The following is a 22,695-nucleotide window of genomic DNA, read 5'->3' as shown; positions in this document are numbered from 1 at the left end:
CATATTTATATTCACTATCAGAATGAACAGACGTAACATTTTCATCTATATCATCATCAAGATTTATAAAAATAGGATCTTTAACTCGCACAAGATCAAGACCATCATGCATCTTATGTTTAGGAGATTTCGGCTCAATCTTTGGCTGAGGAGAAAATGGAATAATACTGGTTGAAGGTGTTTTTGGGGATTGCAAAGTTTGAGAAGCAACTGCCTAAGCTCTAAGACGACGCTTTCATCGGCGTTCACGTGCAGAACGATTTCGTCTAGTCTTAGTAGGAAGTTGAGAAGATTGAGGAGGAGGAATGTTCTCATCCTTATCACTTGGGTGTTTAGGTTGTGGTCTCTTAGGTTGAATAATAGGAGAAGAGGAAGGTCTCTTCTCTCCATAAGTCGATGGAGGAGGAACTGCTCCATATAAGGGAGGAATATTTGGTTTAGGAAGGAGACCAAGTCCATCATGACGAGGAGGTATAGGTCTACTTTTAGGAAGTTTATTAGATATAGGCATAGTCACATTCATAGGGATGGGTTGGGAATCTTCTTGAGGAAAGACATTAGTTTTATCTTTCAAAGGAAGAACTTCCTTCTCAAGAATGATAGGAATATCAAGTTTGGGTGTTCTAGGTTCGCTTAGAGATAGGATCATATCTTTTTTCCACTTTTGATAAGATTTAAAAAGATGATCACTTCGCGGAGGAAGAGGTTGGAATTGTTTAGGCCAAAAGTAATCAATAGGAACGCTAGAAGTTCTTTCAGCTGGTTTAAAGAGACTATGATTGACAGTAACAACTTCACCATTATGGGGAAATTTCAAACACTTGTGAATAGGAGAAGCAATAGCTTTCATGGAAGATAGCCAAGGATAGCCTAGCTTCACATGAAATTGTTCGGATGATGGAATAATAGCAAAGTCCACATCAAGGGATTTGTTATGGACCTCAATAGGTAATGTAATAGAACCAATTGCAGGAGAAGAAAATGCATCAAATAATTTCACAACCACATTTGTTTCGTCATAGATCACTTGATTCAATTGCAAAGTAAAAAGAAATTCTTCAGTAATGATATTAACCATACAAGAAGGATCAATAAGCACTCCACGACAAGGTGTATTCTTGACTTTTGCAACTATATATAAAGGACCATCAGGTGCCCTGATAGTTTCACTGGAATCAAAGGTGATGGAAGGTTCTTTAGGGATTTTCTGCTGCTCTACGAAGTTAATCACATTCGGAGTCATAGACACAAGATCATCAGGTGAGACAAAGGAATCATTAGTATCAATTGCATTAGAGGTATGAGAAGGCAATGGATCAGTAAAAATCTTAATATTTTGGTTAGGAGGAGCTACAAATGTGTTGCCTTTATCATTCAAACCAGAAACAGAGATAGTATTATTATCAATCAAATCTTGAATTTTACCCTTTAAAGCAAAACATTTTTCAGTATCATGCCCAGGTTGACGATGAAATTGACAAAAAGATTTGTTATCAAAATAGGGTGAATTAATCTTTGCAGGATCTATTTGCTTTATAGGAGGGAGAGTAAGCACATTTTGTTCCAATAACTTATTCATAATACTATGCAATGATTCATTCAAAGGAGTAAACTTTCTTTCTTTCTTGAAAAACTTAGAAATAGGAGGCACACCTGATGCTGCATTCACATTGTTGTTGATGATATTTTCATTGAATTTAATGGACTCTCTATTCGGTTTAAACTTCCCAAATGGTTGTTGACTACTATCACCCTTATCACTCGGAGCCATAGGATTTGCTTGTTCCATTTGACTCACTGTCAGTTGATAATTGTGAAGAGTTGTGCACAACTGTTGGAAAGAAGTAAACTCAGAAAACAGAAGGTTTTCTCTAATATCTTTTTGTAAATTAGAAATAAAGATTCTTTGAATATCATTGTCAGGTACTGGAAAAGAAATTTGAGCATACAAATGCTTATATCTACCAATGAAATCAGTCACTTTTTCTTTAACACCTTGTTTACAATGCATTAAATCAATCAAAGTAACTTTTGGACTTATATTGTTTTGAAATTGTTGAATAAAAGCATTTGCAAGTTGTTCGAAAGAAGTAATAGAATAAGAAGGAAACAAGCAATACCATTGTAGGGCTTTATCTCTTAATGTTCTAGTAAACAGTTTTGCAAGCAACCTTTGGTCATAAGCAAAATCAGTACATATTGTTTGAAAGGTCTTAACATGTGTTAGAGGGTCACCCTTACCATTATAAAGCTCCAAATGCAGAATTTCGACATGTTTAGGGGGGATAGCTCGAACAATGTCAAGAGAAAGTGGGCTCGCAACATCGAATGTGGGAACACTAAACTTAGATTGATTCATAGAGGCAATTTGTTGCTGTAAAGAAGAGACAATTTGTGCAAGATTGTTAATGGTCGCTTCAGTCGAAGAGTTCATATTGGACGTGTTAGATTGTGATGGAGGTATTATGTTGTTGAAAGAAGGTATTGATTGAGAGTAAGGTGGTGGGACACTATGATAGTTAGTCATAGGAGATGATTGGAAAGGAGGAACACTACAAGGAGGAATGGAATGGTTAAATGAATTGCTCCCTTGCGTCATGTTTATTTGTGGAGATGTAATAGGAACACTCATTGAAGGAATTAATGAAGAAGTCGGATTGAATGAAGGAAGAGGGTTGATTGAAGAAGAGGGATTGCCCCCATGACTGGTGATCATAGGTGGAATGTCTTGTATTGAAGTAGTCATTATGTTTGATGTAAAAGTAGGTATACTAGCAATAGGAGTTGTCAAAGGAATATAATGATTGACTTGAGTAGGAGGTTGTGTATAACCTAAAGTTTCAGCACAACTCGTCATAGGCATCACATTCAAATCCACAATGTGTGCAATACCATGCAAAATATCAATTCCATTCTTATCACTTTGAACCATACGTTTTAGACCCTCAATTAATGAAAGAGCTTGACTATCAGGGTATTCTTGAGACATCCATTGTCGAAAATCATCAAATTGGTTATCCAATTTTGAAAGTTGTTCTACAGAAACCTCATGGAGAGCTTCTTCATCATTAAGAGGATTAGAGGAATTACCCATGTCCTCGTTAAAAAGGCCATTCAAATTAGGTTCCATCTCCTCAGTAATTAAACCTTGGAAGGACTTAATTCTAAGGCTTTGTCTAACAGGAATAGTGTAAGTAGGGCTTATTGTTGTAAAACTCATGCACTAAAGAGAGAGAGAAGATTTTGAATTTTAGAGGTAGCAAATTTCAATAAAATCAGCCAATCTCCTATATTTAAGTTGTTAAATGCAATCAGGACAATCTCCCGAAATTTCGGAAAAAATGTCCGGGACCGTGGCGAACGGAGTGCACACGGTCCTCGCAACTTTTTTCAAAATTTTCAGGGATGAAAGTTATGATGATTTTAAAGCTAATCTGAAAAAATTGAGTGATTTTACGATCTGTAGATAGGCCAAATTAAAGTTGCAATCTCAACTTTGAACCCTACCAAGATTGTTGAAAGATGCAAAATTTGAATTTTGAAAAAGAGAGGGAAACTGAAATTTTGAATTTTATGATTTTAGAGGGAATACTAACAACAATGCAAGGTTTGAAATTTAACGGTTGACTCAATTTCATGCAAAATTCAAATTTGAAAGTGGAAATCAAGGTTGCTGCAATTAAACACTTAATTTCAAAAGTCACAAACTGCAACAATTTGCATAAAGCACTGAAATTTCGAATGAATGCTAACACACTTTTCAGATTTAGTATAGTAAGGAACACAATTTTGATATGAATTTTAATTTCAACAATTTTTGAATGATTAGAAGCCTTTATCCAAGCAATCACTAGACCAACTTTGACTTTAATTTTGAAAGTGTTAAAATTGATAAAATCAGCCAAAATTCTGGATTTTGGCAGAAAAATACAGTGAGATCTAGCTCCCGAAATTTCAGAAAAAATGTCGGGGACGATGGCGCTCGGGGTGCACACGGTCCTCGCAACTTTTTTCCAAATTTTCAGGGATGAGAGATATTGTGATTTTGTTGCGGAATCCAAAGTTACAGCCGATTTGGAGGTGTTTTGATCAGTGAAATTATCGGTCAAAGGTTGAATCAAGAGGGTTTTAAAAATTAGGGTTTTGACATTTAACCACTTAATTTTTAGAATTAAAGCACAAATATGAATTGACAATTTGTAATAGAAGGGTAGATCTAAATCAAGCATTAACAATTAAACATTTCACAAGTTTAATTACTAAAAAGAAAATTTTAGGGTTTTTATGCAATTAGCCTCTAAAATTTGCAAAAGATCAAACATGGAAATGTAATTAAGGAAACAAAATTTTCAGATCTAACCATGAATAATCAGAATGAGGATGTTCACGTCGGGTTCACCAAAATGTAAAGTGGAAAAATCGAACCCTAGTTGTTCTCCCCTCCCCAACTCCAAGGAGAGAGAAGGGAGAGTCACTAGGGTTGATGGTTTTCACTTAGGAGAGACTTTACATTCAAAAGAGGGGTTGAAACCCTCAAGATCCAATCCTACGCAATGCAAGATTGGATTCTAAATGAGTTTCAAGGGTTGTGACATCAAGGATACCCTCTTTTGTAAAGAATGTAGATAGAATGATTGAACTAAGAATGCATGTAAAGTAGGAAAGATTCGCTTATAAACAGAGATAGGGATACGGGATGAAGCTGCAGACCTGGAATTAGCAGTAAAATGTTGAGACGGTGTTGTTCTACAAATTTGAGTGAAAGTTGACGAGACAATGGCGCCCGGCATGCACACGGTCCTTCGAAAAATCCGCGAAACGAAGGTGGATCTGTTCGTCTCTGCACAAGGATTCCAGATCTTCAATTACAGCCGCGTACCTGCAACCTACACACAGAAAAGAGAGGACGATTGGGGGGTTAGGGATTAGGGGTTTGCCTTTAGGTCAAACCCCAGTTTTGGAATTAACCAAGAAATGAGAATGTTGTAAATGTAAATGTTTGTAATGTAAACAAGTACTGATACCTTGTTGTAAGAATGTTTGTATTCTTACATGCGAAGGTGTAATGTATGTAGTATGTTGTATGTTGTATGTGATCTCCTCTTCAATGGTTGAATCCTTGTCTTGAATGCAACACCTAGCCTTGAATGGAGACTTAGAATGCTCAATTGTTTGAAGGAATGCTTGAATGCTTGAATGTTTTAATGTTTGAATATTGCTTCCGCCTTTTGCGCACATATGTCTTCCTCCCTTTTTTGGAAGAGGAAATGTAGTTTATATACTTGTCAATTAGGGTTGATAGACTGATTTTTCCGACCTTAGGCCGACCTAGAAACAATATTTTCCAATTTGCAAACTTCAAGACCCGATGCCCAAAAGGAGACCGGGCTCAAAATAGGGCCAGGGACCAGGGTGCTGGGCGCCATGGTCTTGGGGGACCAGGGCACTGGGCGCCCTAGTCCTGAAGGACCAGGGCACCAAGCGCCATGGTCCCACCTCCCGGGACAACAGGGTGCAAGGAGGGATCAGGCCAAGGTGCAAAAAATGCAGTTTTTGGTGTCGTAAATAGGTTTCAGCGTCTCCATTAAGGTTCAACATTGCGCCGCCATCGTGAAGACCCAAATGCAGTCAAAATTGCAAGTGTCACAATTTTAGGATGCTACACTTCAGAATCTTTTCTATCATTGAATCTCATAACTTTGAAGATCAATTACCCTTATCCAAGGGAAAACCTTGATATTTGCAGGAGAGCCTACCCATATTAAAATTCAAAACTTTGTAGATGTCTTTTTGTAAGCACTCCCTAGTGTTGAAAAAGAAGACCTCAAATTTAGTTGGATTAATTTCTTGTCCTGAAGCCTTAGAGTAAGAATCTAAGATCTACTTATAAGATCTGGCTTCACCTATATTACTAAGCCCATATAGCATAGTATCATCCACAAATTGTCGGTGCATAGTTGGATCTAAGTTTCTAGTTATCCTTATTCCTAAGATCTGATTGCTTTCCCTGGCTCTAGAAATAGCTTTGTCCAGTGATTTCGACATGATGATGAAAAGGAAAGGGGCTATAGGATCTCCTTGTCTTAGACCCCTGGATGAGCTAAAAAAGCCCTCTAGAGTACCATTGACTAACACCGAGAATTTAGGCATCAAAATGCATTCAAATATCAAATTAATCCATGAAGAGGGGAACCCAAAGGCTTCTAGGCATTTGCACAGGAATCTCCAGTCCACCTTGTCATAGGCCTTTCTAATGTCTAATTTTAAAAGCATGCTAGGGGTTCCATTCTTCTGGACATAATGTATGGCCTCCTGAGCTATAATGACCCCATCATAAATAGACCTTCTAGGAACAAAACCCATTTGTTCCTCACTAATCAAAAGTGGAAGGAGTTTCTGAAGCCTATTAGCTAAGGTCTTAGTAAAAATCTTATAGATGGTGTTATATAGTGCAATTGGTTTGAACTCATCAAAATTGTCAGGCTTTTCCTTCTTTGGGATGAGGGCCAAGAAAGTATTGTTGATTTCTTTGAGAATATTACCTGAATTCCTCATACCTTCAAGAGAACCCATCACCTCCTCCCCTATGAAGGACCAACGTTTTTGAAAAAAAGCCAATCAGAAAGCCATCCAGACTAGGGGATTTTTTTGGATTCATCTGCATTAGAGTTGCTTCTACTTCTGAAAGAGAGAATTTTGTAGCAAGACCATGGGTATGTTCCTTGCTAAGTAATTTGGGTATAAATTTCAAAATCTTGTCTTGGTCTGAATGGTGAGGACTCAAATCTATGTTGAGGATATTGGAAAAAAAATCTGCTACCTCCTTGGAGATAAGCTTGGGATTTTCCACCTCTGAGCCATTGCTGATCTTAATCTTAGAAATTATGTTAACGACTCCCCTAAGTTTGACACTATTGTGAAATAATTTAGTGTTCTTATCTCCCTCGTCCAACCAAGTTTCCTTAGATTTTTGTTTCCAAAAGACCTCCTCTTTTTCTAGAATGTTTTCTTGTTCAAGAAGTAGTTCCTTTTCTCTAAGAAACAGAGCTTCATCCATCCCTTTCAACATAACAACTTCATTTAATTCCACCAACTCTGCTTCCACTTGTGACTTCTTGTCAAATATATTCCCGAAGTGTTCCCTATTCCATATTATGAGCTTTTTCTTAATTATCTTAATCTTATTGACTACCTTAAAGATCTTGTACCTAAAAACCTCTGCTTCCTTCCACTACACCTCTAAAAGCCTAAGAATATTATCATCTTTCAACCACATTTGTTCAAATTTGAAACAACATCTTCTCGATCCTGAGTCCAAAAGAATGTTAAGTTGAATCTAAAAATGATCCGAGCTCGAAAAAGGTAAGATTGAGGCTTCTAAGGTATACGGGAAATTGATGAGACTGCCTGATAAAAAGAATCTATCTAGTTTTTTTGCAATATTACTAAAACCTAACCTTCTGTTATTCCAGGTAAAGGCATCCTTAACCATGTTAATCTCTACCAAACCACTACAATGAATCCAATCTACAAAATCTAAAGTAGCTCTAGAGGTTTTGCCTTTGCCTCCTCATTTCTCAGATTGATTAATAACAGCATTGAAGTCACCTCCTATGATACAAGTCTGCTCCTGGGTACTACTTATGAATTCCTCAATTTCCTTCCAAACCCTTCTTTTGTCCTCATTCTGTGTTGGTCCATAAACATTAATAATAAGAAAATCAAGTTTATGTTTAAAACTGGTGACTCTACCACTGACCCAATTGTCATGAGATTCTAATAATGAGAAACCAATATTGTGAGGATCCCAAATCATAGCTAGACCCCCAGAGGCTCTGATGGTTGGAACTCCTGTAATATGTCTGAAGCCTAATCATTTCCCAAAAGAGGCTAAGTCATCTTTCTCTAGTTTGGTTTCCTATAACATAACTAAATTAGAACTAGAGGTAGAAAGGCAAAGTTTAACAATCCACTACTTGTTAGGGGCATTTAAACCCCTAAAATTCCATGATAAAACTTTCATGATGTTGTGGGAAGGACCTTCCCCTTCCCAGCATGGAACATATCCGTAAGTTTAACCTGAACCTCTACTACTCCATCATTATCTCTTAACTCAAAAGGGGACTTCCTGCCCCTCTTCTTACAATGTTTTGCACAATTAGGTGTAGCCTTTTCTCCAACCCATTGTTCAATACCGAAGGCATCAAAAGTATCGCCATTTTATTTGTCATTTAATTCCACTATAAGGGCCTCCGTATCTATGAGCTTTGGAGGATCGATAAAATTCGTAATTCCTTTCATTAAAAGCCTTTTTTGTAAATCTACCTTTTATGTATCAACTATTTCATCCAATAAATTCTCTAAGATGTCCTCAGTAACTGAGTCGCATAAATAGTTGATAATGCAATTAACCTCCAATTATTTACGATCCAAATCCTCCATTTGTTCATCCTCTTCCAATCTGCTAGGAGCCTCCATTAGTTGGGGGGAACTATCTACTTCCCAACTTCCCAAGACTTTCACACCAAAATCTTGATCAAGAATAGGATTCAAATCCCCCACCACAACATAATCCCGACAAGCGTTGTCATGACTGAGTTCATCCTTATTATCTGTAGATAAATTCTTGAACCTTTCTTTCCCTACTTCCACTAGAGCACAAATGCTCTTCTCCTCCTTTGTGTTAGTATCCCTTCCCTCACCATCCATCAAAATGGTCCTTTCCTCAACATGGGATAGCAAGGGAGAAGAATTCACCCCCTTAGCAATGCTCTGATCTCCCACAATTTCTCCATCCTCTACCTCATCAGAATGCCTTGCCGGAGGGAAACTATCCTTAATTAGAAACCCTCCCTTTTTCGCATTGAAACAAATATCCAACTTTGGATCTCCCATAGGGTTCTTATGAGAGGGCATAACCATCAAGACCGGTTTATCTGCTAAATCTAAATCGAAAACTCCTCTATAAATTTTAGGGTAAATTAAGAAAGAGGACTCCCTAGTTCTATTTTTGATAGGGCTAAATGAATTAACATTAATATCCATATTAACTATCAATACAAGTCTGAATACATCTGTCCTTTATCACTAATCTCTACAAATTTTCCTAAATGATTACCTATTTTCCTAATAATTTCTTTATCCATTAATTCTATTGGTAAGTTAGGGATCAAAACCGGTCTATCTACTTTAAATTATTCTAATTTACATGGATTGAAATCAAGTTGCCAATCTAAAAATTTAAAATCATATCCTTTAAAAGTCGGAGATTTACCTATTAAGAATTCATTCTTATGCTTGGCATTTCTGCAATCAATATAAAGAAAGCCTTCAGACAAGATAACAATACTTTCTATCCAATTGAAGGAAGATTTGAATCAATCCGTGATGACCTCAATCGAGACCCTGAGTCCACACCATCTAGAAAAACCCCAAATGTCTTGCAGGTTTGTTGAAGCCTTTCCACCAAACTGTCATTGATTTCCAGTGCATTCTTATTTCCTGATTTAGGGTTTATTTCCAGATTCGGCTTAGACTCTGTGGGTTTGGAAGGATGCAAATAATTGAGTATCTGGCATCCATCCTTAGATATTTGAGGTCTAGCATTATTAACACCAGATCTCCGACTATCCAAAAGATTAATATTTTTTTTTGGGCTTGTTCTGGGGAGCCGGTATTGAACAACCTTCCTCAAGATTCTGCAAATGGGTGAATCTGTTGGAGATGGCAGGCTTGCAGGAGCCTTCTAGGCAGAGGGTATTTTGTTTACCTCTGAAACCTCCTCCTGCCCTAGATTTAATCGGTAAGCCCTTTCTCTCTACCTTCCGAAATCTCTTAGATTTCACCGTCTACCAATCAAAAACTAATTTCGGCTAAGGGAGGGGAGCCCATTTCCCCACATTAAAAGAAAATACAACATATTTCATCTGCCCAAAGAACCATTTCTACCGCTCGATATCTGGAAATTTTCGCGGGTATATGTGCAAAGCCATTCTCAATTATTAAAAATATTATTTTTTATTAATATATGGATTTTCATATATTTTATCTTTGCATTTAGTTTATTCTATTCTTATTTTTAATTAAGATTTAGCTTAAAATTTATTTTTTAATTATTTAGTCTTTTATGAAATTATAAATAATAATGTAAAGTTATTAGAATTAATTTAATTTATAATTATTTATCCTATTTAAATTTAAATTTATTGTAGAAGAGTTATTTTTTTAATTTTAATTTTAATTTACATAATACATTTAATCTCTCTCTCTCTCTCTCTCTCTCTATATATATATATATATATATATATGTATATATATATGTGTGTGTATATGTGTGTATGTATGTATATTTCTAAGTATATATTTGTACACACACACACACACATATATAAAATTGTGACCCTAGCAATTTTTGACTACATTAGGGTCCTCACGCATGCGAACTCGAATCCTCTAGCTTAATCAGAGATTGGAGATTTCTCAGCTTGCGGAAAGAGCTTCTTCCTTGGCCTCTACATCACACCGTCCTCACTTTGCCCTAGAGAAAGGGGTAGGACAGGGGCATGGTGCCACTGTCCCCCCTTGGATAGGGGCATAATGCCCTTTTCCTCCCAGGGCAAGGGTGTGGCGCCCTTGTCCCTGCACTATTTTGGGGCAGAACCCTTCCTAGGGTTACATTATTGGTTGTGCCTCGGGCGGGAAACTCCTCTGATGTCAGCCCATGACAAAATTCAAATCCACCAACATTTATTTAAGGGGGCATTCACTCTCTCATTTGCATAAGTTAAATAGGTGGAAGTTGGAAAAGGGTGAATTATGTACAAGTGATCAAGCATTCAAGCATTCAATCACTCAAGCATTCTTTTCTAGCATAGAACATTCTCAAGTCTCCATTCAAGGCTAGGTGTTGCATTCAAGTCAAGGATTCAACCATTGAAGAGGAGATTGATTCCAACATTCAATTCCAAACAAGCATTTCTATTAACATTGCTACTACAACCTCCCTTGAGGTAATTTACAATTCAGTCTTTCATTTACATCTACTTGCAAGTACTTTCTCTTATTAGTTGGTTAATTCCAAAATTGGGGTTTGACCTAAAGGCAAACCCCCAATCCCAACCTATTTTCCTCTCTTTTATGTGTGTAGGTTGCAAGTGCACAACTGTACTTTTGGATTCGGGCTTCATTTGCAGAGGCGGAAAAACCCTTTTCATTTCACGGATTTTTTCGTAGGACCACGTACATTCCCGCCATGGTCCGGGCAAATTTTCCTCAAATTCACAGGGCAACTTCATCTCAACATTTTACTACCAGATCCAGGTGCACAACTTCATCCCATATTCTGATCTCAAGTTATAATCGATTCTTTGTCACTTTTGCACTACATAATTGAATCAATTTCCTTTCTATTTCAAACAAGAAAGAGGGGATCAACTTAGCATTCCCCATTCATTCAAAATTCAATCTACCATCTTTGTGTGGAGAGATTGAATCTAGTAAATTATCCTCTCCTCTTTATAATGTAATGGTGAAAAGTGCTTGAATGGTAATCACTAGCGAAACTCTCATCTCTCTTTGAGGGAAAGGGTAGTTTCCTTCTTGATTTATCATTCACCATTTTCCCACCATTACTATATATATATATATATACCTATCTCTATCACTGTCTCTTTCTATCCCCAATAGTGTATAATAGGCTTAAATTCTTCTGAACGATCAAGATTAAAAGAAAGATTAAGAAAGATTAAAAGCAAAATCTAAATGTTATAATTTATGCTCATGTTATGGATTAGTAGTGACTAATCATATCACATATATAGGTTGTTATATGAATACCATGTATGCCTAAAAAAGTCAACAATATGAATGAATAAATAGTATATAATAGGCTAAAAATCTTGTTGATGACCAAGATTAAAAGAAAGATTAATATGTGAAATGATAGATACAATAATTTAACCATAATAAAAAAACCATGAAAGAAATAATTATAAAGAACTATAATATGGGGCATGTACACAAAGATGAGGGACAAAAAAGTAATTGCAAATACTTTTTATTTTTTCAAAGGAAAAAGGCAAATGTACATGTGTTATAATGTATGCACATTAAGGATTGATGATGACTAAGTCTAGGATAGTCACTACCAAGCCATAAAACATGCTCACATTTTAGGTTTGATAAAATTTAAAAAAATAGAATTTGAGCTCATTTTAGCCCAACCCCATTTCTCTCATATTCTTAAATATGATAAAGGAATAGCATGAATGCATCACAAAACCATTCAATTTGGATTCAACCCAACATAATGCCACCATGATGTCCATGAGGTAGAGGTAAGATTTATATAAGTTTGTGGATTAAATTACATTCTATATATATATATATATATATATATATATATATATATATATATATATATATATATATATATATATATATATATATATATATATATATATATATATATATATATATATATATCTTAAGTAGACATAATCATTCAACACTCTCAAACCTTAATTGGCCAAACAATGTGCATAAAATAAATCACACTAAAGAGGAGGCATAACATAACCCTCTTAAATTTCTCGATTCATTTCTCATAGTCCACATCAAACACAAGAAAACTTATTAGGTCAAATTGAAACCAAGAAAAAGAACTCCAAATATTGGTTGATATGTTAAAAAAGTTAAATACATCTAGTTCACATTAAAAAGCCCTTATTATATTTTTGAAATATTTTACTTCTCATATAGATTTTGTGTTAAACAAACTCCAAGTGAATCAGTCTTGATAAAATACTTTAAATTTATTCTACAAATCAATCTCAACTTAACCTCAACTTATCAATAGCCATGAAAGATAAAACAATGAACACCATGAACAAGAGAACACCGGATTTACATGGAAGACCCAAAAAGGGAAAAACCACATTGAGAGTCAACTCACAATATATGAACAAGATTAAAATATTGTTTTAAATTTAGTACAAAGGAATCTCACTACTCTCAAATGATCTTGCAAGATGAGGTGCACTACCCCAAGGCAAGATACAAGTGACTTGTAGGATGAGACTCACTGCCTCATAGAAAGATACAAAGAACTTGCCGAGGAGAATCACTATCTCTGAGCAAGGTACATGAATATATGAATCAATTTGAATAAGCCTTCGATAATACTACCTCCAACAATCTCCAAATATGAAGTTTCTCTTAAACCTCTATCTCAAGCAACAAACTTCAAAACAATCACCACACATTGCCTCAACTTTACCTCATATAAACTATAATTTATATGATCATGTAAGCACATACATACTCCAATCCATACATTGTACACCAACCCACACTAATTTAATGTTCTATATATATCTTCTTTATTGCAAATAGTTTAGCTAGAATAGGGGACAACCATAAGTCTTATCAAGTTGGCCACCAAACACAATTGTGGTGAAAGCAGTCCAATCTAGGAGATAGAGAAGATCTAGAAAACATCATATCACATCTTTCTAAGCTGCCCCAAATATTTCACATGCTAGTACACATCTTTCAAAGTTGGCAACAAGGTAACGTGTAGATAAACCATGTAACACATAACCAATTGGCCTAAAAAATGTATCTTCCACATGAATAAACTCAATGCAGATCCCCACATGCCAAAGTAGGACCCAAATACAATATGACACAACCTTTAATGCAATCGAAGACACCCAAAGATAAACCACAAGCAAGAGAACAAACTCAATCGACCAAACCACAACAATTACCTTGAAACACAAATACCAATCATAATGCAACACAAAATAGATCATCTAGCATCATGCAAAGAATGCAAGGATGTTCCTTGAACATCCAAAAATATTCCCAAATGCTTCTTTCCCACTATTTCATAAAAAAATACATGTTGGCACAACACAATTGATACATAACATTTTATTTCGGAGGGCCAGAATACTCAATCATGAACAAATCATTATTATCAACTCTTGTAGACCACATTGACCCTTGAAACTTGAACTGAGACATAAAAAAAATATTATAAATATGTTATGCAAGCCGCAACACCTAAAACATCCATGCAAAGAAATACAAAGCATTTTTTGGACCAATCTTGATAGCCAACCAAACTGCCAACAAATTGCAATCACCAACCATATCAGTGTTGGCATATTTTGGATTTGGTTAAGTGTTGTCATTGATGTCAACACTATATCCCGGTTGGACCTATGCTGGTTTGACTTGGTGTTTATCTTGGTTTTGTCTTCGATTCTGAACCGGTATGATCAAATCCTTGGATGTAGTTTTGGATGCTTATTCAGGATGGTTATATGCTTGCCATATTCTTTTGGTTCTTGTTTTGGTGCTCCGGTAACTATCGCTTATGTTCCCGGTTGATATTTCTTGGTATCAGTTAGCTTTACTGGTTAGTGACATTTGATGTTTTGATTAGATGATTTTGGTATGGCTTATGGAATCGGTTTATATCAAGTTGAAGGTACTTCTTGATCATGTCTTGAGTGTTTGGTGACTTTGCATTGGTTGGTGTGCTATTATGGTGGTCCTATTTGGATCCGGTTAGACTTTTTGTGTTATTGCACTGAGGGTTTCTACGAGTTGGCAAAACGTGCTGGATTTTGGTCTTAATGGAATTTCTGGTGGATATAATTGTTTGGATATTTGAATTAGGTCCATGCTATGTAATATAGATCATAATATTGGTCTGGTGGTACCGTGTGATGTAATTTTTATAATTATGGGTTTTTGGATTTAGGGTTTAGCCGACCTTATCATAAGGTTGATGATCTGTATTTATAGGTGACTTATTCATGTAATATGTCATATGTGAGATCGATGGTTATGTCTAAATTATAAGAGGAAGGTTTATGTGCGAACAAGTGATATATCATTTGGTAGAAGGTTTTTGGTATTGTAGGGAAGACATCTGTGCTTAACCGAAACTGTATCAAGCATTAGGAGATGCTACTTTCACAGTTCATTCTTTTTGAATTGTAGTCTAATGTTTTGTAAGTCAGCGAGACTTCTGTTTTGTGATGAGCAGTGAGATCTAGGTGGTTGGCCTGATTGCAAGTGAAATCCCTATTGTTACTTATTTATACTAATCTTATTCATACTAATCTGTATGGACCGACAAGGACTAAAAGTTTTCAAGTTGATAGATATTTTATGTTACTTATTGATGACTACTCTAGAATGATGTGGGTTTCATTTTCAAAAGAAAAATCAAAAGCCCTTGAGAAATTTAGGATCTTCAAAGCTATAGTTGAGACTGAGATAGGACTAAAGATAAAATGCTTAAGATCAGATCAAGGTGGTGAGTTGACATCCAGTGAGTTCAACAAATTTTATGAGAAGAATGGAATCAGAAGACAACTTTCTGCACCTAGAACTCCACAACAAAATGGATTGGTGGAAAGGAAAAATAGAACCATATTGGATGTGGCAAGGACAATGATGACTGGAGCTAAATTTTCTGATATCTATTGGAGAGAAGTTGTCAATACTGTTGTATACACTTTCAATAGAGTACACATAAAAGGTGATACCGGTAAGACTCCTTATGAATTATGGTTTGGTCATACTCGTATTGCTAGATATTTTAGAATTTTTGGAAGTAAATGCTACATTAGAAGAGATGATGCATTAGGAAAATTTGATCCTAGAAGTGATGAAGGAATATTTTTACATTATTCTTCTAAGAGTAAAGCATATAGATGTTATAACAAAAGATTGAATAGGACAATGGAGAGCATAAATGTTAAGGTGGATGAACAAGACAGTAATCAAATCAAATCATATGACTGTGGACCGGAAGATGAATTTATCAGACCAAAACTAGTAATGCAAGAATTTGTTCAGAGCATTAAGAATCAGTGACTCTGACAACATCAAAAAATTCAACTGTGACTGTTGAACGATAGAAAGAGTCAGTAAATCAAGAAAATTCAAAGACTCCTAGGTATGTGAAACTAAATCATTCTGAAGATCAGATCATTGGAAATAAAAGAAAAGGTGTGATGACTAGAAGAAGGATAGCTACTGAAGAGGTATGTTTGATTTCTCAAATTGAACTAGAATCATTTATTGAAGCAAGTAAAGATGAAAATTGGATGAAAGCAATGGAAGAAGAATTGGATCAGATAGAAAAGAATAAGACAAATTAGTTCCCAGACTTAAAGATAAGAATGTTATTGGAACTAAATGGGTTTTCAGGAAAAAATTGAATGAGGAAGGTCAAATTGTAAGAAACAAGGCTAGATTGGTTTGCAAAGGTTATTCATAGGAATAAGGAGTTGATTATGGTGAGACTTATGCTCCAATCGCCAGAATTGAAGCGGTAAGACTATTTCTTGCCTATGTTGCACACAAGAACTACAAAGTATATCAGATGGATGTCAAATATGCATTTCTGAATGGAGATCTTTTGGAGGAAGTCTACATTGAGCATCCTGATGGATTTTCTTTATTAGAAGACAAGGACATGGTTTGCACACTGAAGAAAGCTTTATATGGATTAAAACAGGCCCCTAGAGCATGGTATGCTAGATTGGATAGATATCTTTCTAGGCTCAGTTTTAACAAAGGTAATGCTGACAGTAACCTACATTATAAAATTGAGCATGATGATATACTGATTATTGAAGTCTTTGTGGATGATGTCATTTTTGGAGGAGAAGAAAGCCTATGCATGAAATTTGTCGATGATATGAAGAATGAATTTGAAATGTCTATAATTGGTGAGATGAAATTTTTCTTAGGTTTGCAGATTACACAGACCGATAAAGGTATTTTAATTTGTCAAACTAAGTATGTGAAGGAAATTCTTAATAATTTTGGACTTGAGAATTCTAAACATGTCGGTACTCCTATGATAACCGGTTGCAAATTGTCAAAGGATGATGAATCTCCTAAAGTAAATCCAAGTATATACAAATCAATGGTTGGTGGATTGTTCTACTTAACTCAAACTAGACCTGATATAATGAATGTTGTTTGTATTGCTTCTAGATTTCAGTCAGATCCTAGAGGAACTCATGATATTGTTGTCAAGAGGATATTCAAATATTTGGCAGGTACAACAGACCTTGGGTTATGGTATCTAAAGAATGATGATTTCAGACTATGTGCTTATACAGACTCTGATTGGGAAAGAGATGTGGATGACTAGAAGAACATCACCGACAGTACATTCTTTCTTGGAAAGAAATTGGTTTCATGGCTTAGCAAGAAACAATCATGTACTTCATTATCTACTGCTAAAGCAAAATATGTAGCTGCTGCAACCAACTGTACTCAAATTTTATGGATGAAATAGATGTTGAAAGATATAAGGATAAGTTATGATGAGCCTATTTTTATTCACTGTGATAATGTTGTTTCTATTGATATGTCAAAGAATCTGATAGTTCATTCTAAATCAAAACACATTTCTATAAGGTATAATTTCTTGAAAGAAAAGGTTGAAGTAAAGGAAGTTAGATTGGTTTATGTGCCTACTAAGGAGCAGATTGGAGATATTCTAACAAAACCATTGCCTAAGATACTTTTGAATATCTCAAAGATCAGTTGGGGGTTACAAACCCTCCGAAAGAGACTTAGAGATACTGGAATGCATCTATCCAATAAGCTTATCATATATTTTCTGTGATTCGGGTTGATGAGATGATGCTACTACTCAGGGGGAGTAGTCAGCTATTTGGTTCAGTATTTTTAGTTTGGTATCTGTCCTTTGTCATTTATGTCAAAGGGGGAGTGATGATATTCATTTGAAAATTAGTCAAATCTTTGGGGGAGATGGTGCTCATATTATAATCACTTAATCTCCGGGGAAATACATTTTAGATAAGCTTTTGGGAGATTGTTGGCATTCCTTGGCACTTGGATGTTTTTCACATTCACTGTTGCCATCAATACCAAAGGGGGAGATTGTTGGCATATGTTGGATTTGGTTAAGTGTTTTCATTGATGTCAACATTGTATCTTGGTTGGATATGGTTCTTCTAGCTCGATTGGACCTATCCTGATTTGACTTGGTGTTTATCTTGGTTTTGGCTTCGATTTTGATCTGGTATGATCAGATCCTTGGATGCGGTTTTGGATGCTTGTTCAGGATGGTTATATGCTATCCATATTCTGTTGGTTCTTGTTTTGGTTCTCTGGTAACTATTGCTTATGTTCCCAGTTGATATTTCTTGGTACTGGTTAGCTTTATCGATTAGCGATATTTTATGTTTTGATCAGATAATTTTGGTTTAGCTTATGGAATCAGTTTCTATCATGCTGAAGGTACTTCTTGATCATGTCCTAAGTGTTTGGTGACTTTTCATTGGCTGGCGTGTTGTTATGGTGGTCCTATTTGGATCCGGTTAGACTTTCTATGTTATTGCACTAAGGGTTTCTACCGGTTGACGAAACGTGCTGGATTTTGGTCTTAACAAAATTTTCGACAGATATAATTGTTTGGATATTTGAATTAGGTCCATGCTATGTAATGTAAATCATAATATTGGTCCAGTGGTACCGTGTGATGTAATTTTTGTAATTATGGGTTTTTGGGTTTAGTGTTTAGTAGACCTTATCATAAGGTTGATGGTCCGTATTTATAGGTGACTTATTCATGTAATATGTATGTGGGATCGATGGTTATGTCTAAATTATCAGAGGAAGTTTTATGTGTGAACAAGTGATATATCATTTGGTAGAAGGTTTTTGGTATTGCAGGGCAGACATCTGTGCTTAACTGGAACTGTATCAAGCATTAGGAGATGCTACTTTCATAGTTAATTCTTTCTAGATTGTAGTGCAATGTTTTGTAAGTCAGTGAGACTTCTCTTTTGTAATGAGAAGTGAGCTCTAGGTGGTTGGCCTGATTGCAAGTGCAATCCCCATTATAATTATTTCACATACTACTGTGAAAGAATTATCTGATTGTGGGTAGGGTTTCCCACCATGGTTTTTCCCTTTATCAGGTTTTCAACGTAAAAAATATTGGTGTTGTGTGTGCTGTACTTTCATGTTTTTATCTTTCATTATGTTGGTTTCTTTATGCTCTAGTTTAAAGGTTTTAATCTGCAATAGTTCTAATTGTTTATAGTAAAATGATTCACCCCCACCCCTCTCAATTTACTCTTGGTATCAGATCTATCTAACAATCAGCTACAACAATAGAGACTTGGAAATATAGGAGCATAGTTTCCATATAGGATAAACATTATGTCTAAATCTACATGACCTTATTATCAAATGTGGAGGAATGTGGAGAATTCTTTTGAATAATCTTCATCATACATTCCTACAACAACTTACTTCATCAAACTTCCAAGGACTAAAATATCTAGAAAACATACCCACAATCCTAAAGCATGCACAAGATCAACACAAACACCTCCATTCTATTGAAATGCTTCTAATTATCATATTAATTCTTCTTAATGCATCTAATCCCCATCTTAATATGATATCATCATCATGATTCAATACATCATATTGAATGTAAACATCAAACACTAAGAAGGTGGACATTCATAGCACAAGGCAACTGCAACCATCATCCATGTGTATACTATAAAAGTAACACCAACTTCCAATAGTCTCCTCATACACAATTAATCATCATACTAGACATGTCATCAATGACAACACATATTGTAGACACTTAAAATTAATTAAATTAATATCTAATTAATTTAAGTATGTCAACATAATTAATTGATTTAATTGTGTTATCCTCATTCCTCTTAAAATCAATTACATCTAATTTAATTAATCCTGTCACTATTGTCCAATAATTAATTTATCAAATAAATAAATTATTCTCCCATTGTTTTAAAGTCCCCTCCAATAATTATTTCCTCTAAACTCACTCAGTTAATTGATTATAATTAATTAACCTAGTCATGTGATTCCTACAAATCACTTTTCCTAATCCCACTCAACCTAATTAATCCTTCTAGAATATCTCATAATCATGCTTATTGTTATCCCTCAATTTTTAATTCCCACTCATGTCACATCAACATTGAACCTCTCAAAGAAATACAAATTTCTTTGAATCCCTCAATGCATCCTTATTTTGGAAGTTTTAATTCCTCATATTTGAAATTCAAATTTCTCCCCCCTTTTCCCAAGGAATTTTATATTCGTGTTTATTTTCCCAAGGCACCCTTGATCCATGCCTTCTATCTCAAATCAATCTCAACCCTTCATAATCAAATCAATCTTGGCCCTCCATTGGCCTCCTCCAATCTTTAAATTGGAGCCTCTTCTCCTCACAAATCATACACTTCTCATACATTGTCATTCTGCTCATTTCTCTTTTATCTTCTTCCTATCATACCTTCATAATGCCCTCATAATCCTTTAATTTTTTAATCCAAATCTATCCAAATCCATCATAATCCCAAACTCCAATCCATATCCAAATCCAAACCTATGTTGTTGAGTGCTTGAAGAGCAATCCACATTCAAATCAAGCAAGGAGCAAATCAAGTGGAGCATCAAAGGGGCACAACTTCCACTTCATCAAGCTCAATCCGAGGGAGAGGTGAAAGACAAGGTATAAAGTTGGTTGTTTGCATTCGTATTGTGTCATTGTTTGATTTATTTACATTCTAACCTCCTTTTGTCCCTTCATTCTTCTTTCATCTTTTTCTCCTCTTCATTTTGGCATGCCCGGTGGGACCCACGTCCCTGAATCTAATATTTATTTTGAGTTTTTGTGAGTTTTCAAGTCGCAGGTATCAGAACAGCACGAGCACCTACAAATAAGCGCGACCAACTCAGGATCAACGCGAGAGAAAGGCATTCTAGTGCGAGCGCTCCAGATTTAAATTTACTTTCCCGCTCCTTGCAAGTCTGCATAGTGGTGCGAGCGTTTCTGGAACAGGGTGTCTGATTTAAGAAGTTTCCTGCCTAATCTAACAGTCTTCTTTATTTTTCATTCTACTTTTTTCTTGCTATTAATAGTCATAATACTTAAAGAAAATAAATAAATAAAAATCTAGGAGGAAAAATTTGCTATTTGGTTTTACCAATTAAACGTTTTTTTTTTAGTACTCTACGTTTAGCGCGAGTGACTTGCAAATAGCGCGGGCGCTCTGCTGGATCTCTGCTCAAATTTTTTTTTTGATTTCTTTTTAACTCTGCTGACTGTTTTGGCCTTTTTCAACGCATGCGTTCGAGTTTCAATGTGTACGACTGCATTGTGGTGCGAGAGAACCTGTATTAGCACGACCATTTTTAGAATCCCGCCCACTTTAAAAATTGAAAAAAATTGAATTTTCCACCTAACCGCTAACTTTTTCTTTTTTTTTTCTTAGTTGATGTGTTTTAGCGTGAGCGCATGCATTTCGGTGAGTGCGCAAGCACTTCAGTGCGATCAAATCAGAATAGCATGACAATCAGGTATAAATCAGCAACTTTGTTTGATTTTCTGTATTTTATTTTGCTTTCTGTCCACTTCAGCATGTACGCAGGTGTTTTAGTGCCTGAGTAGGCGCTTCAGTGCGCTTGACTGCAGATCAATGCATGCATTGTTTCTGCAGGTCTGTAGCTACTAATTGCATTTTTTTTGTGAGTGGTACAACTTCTTCGATTGTCCAAGACTTAAAAAATACAAAACTACTAATCAAATGGTTTTGCAGGTTGCCTAGGAGTTTTAAACAAACATTGTGTCTTTTTTTAAACTAGGCATCTAGATCTAATTAGGGGGTAAATAGCCCATTGCTTTTTGTGTTTGTGAAAAGCGTAAAGGTAGAGAGTATGCTCTCGTCTATCTAGATGATCAGAAATCCAGACCCTCCAAGTTTTTCATGTTTGTCGCATGTTTACCCTTAGCGGGCCTGCCCTCTCGAATCGCTCTTTGAGCCGATGAGAGGGGAACAACCCAAGTGAGTGCACGCAGACCTGGGGTTCCCAACTCACTATAATAAATAGGCCATTGAGATTGAAAGAATCAATGGTTGGGGCTATATGAGAGTTCACTCTCACATTGGGTGCTTAGTTGACTTGCGTGACTACTAAGCTCTTAGTGCTTCGTTGGGCTATAGGCCTCAATTGTGCTTGCGCAACTATGAAGGGTATCTCCTAACGGGAAGCCATACTGAACACCTTGTGCATAGTGGCCAAAAACCTTCTAGTCATTAGTGCAAGAGGTTGGACCTCCGAAGTCGCCCATATTTTTACGGCCCTTAGTAGAGACACAAAGTTCGACACAAGGATTTTTCATGGGAATTGATACTTGGCTGCCTCGGAGAAATGAGTGCCATGGAGGGGAGCCAATGGGGTCAAGCATCTAAGTGTCTTCTCTAGGTAAGCGTAGCTGGGAAACCAATTGGGATCCATTGACTATTGTCCTTTCTCGCCATAGGATATGTTGTGAAGGAGCATGAGTGTCTTTTGAGTCTAACTTCTTTTGACTAGTGTGTTTTCTTTACTTGACATCTCTTGCCAATTCCATCCCCCACAACCAATCAATCCTCCCTCTTTCCAAATTCCATCTTGTCATCATCAACTCTTCAATCCATTTCTGTCTATCCAAGAAATTCTCCAATACCTAATCCACTTTCATCAATTCAAACAATCATCCTTCCTCAACCAATATTTTTGTCCAAATTATTCATCCGACTTTGGGTAGCCTCCCCTTTTACTGTTCCTATTATCTATCCATTCTTCCAT

The sequence above is a fragment of the Cryptomeria japonica genome, chromosome 6, assembly GCF_030272615.1.
Source record: "Cryptomeria japonica chromosome 6, Sugi_1.0, whole genome shotgun sequence".
In the NCBI taxonomy this organism is placed as follows: Eukaryota; Viridiplantae; Streptophyta; class Pinopsida; order Cupressales; family Cupressaceae; genus Cryptomeria; species Cryptomeria japonica.
Note: the sequence above shows the minus strand (reverse complement) of the source record.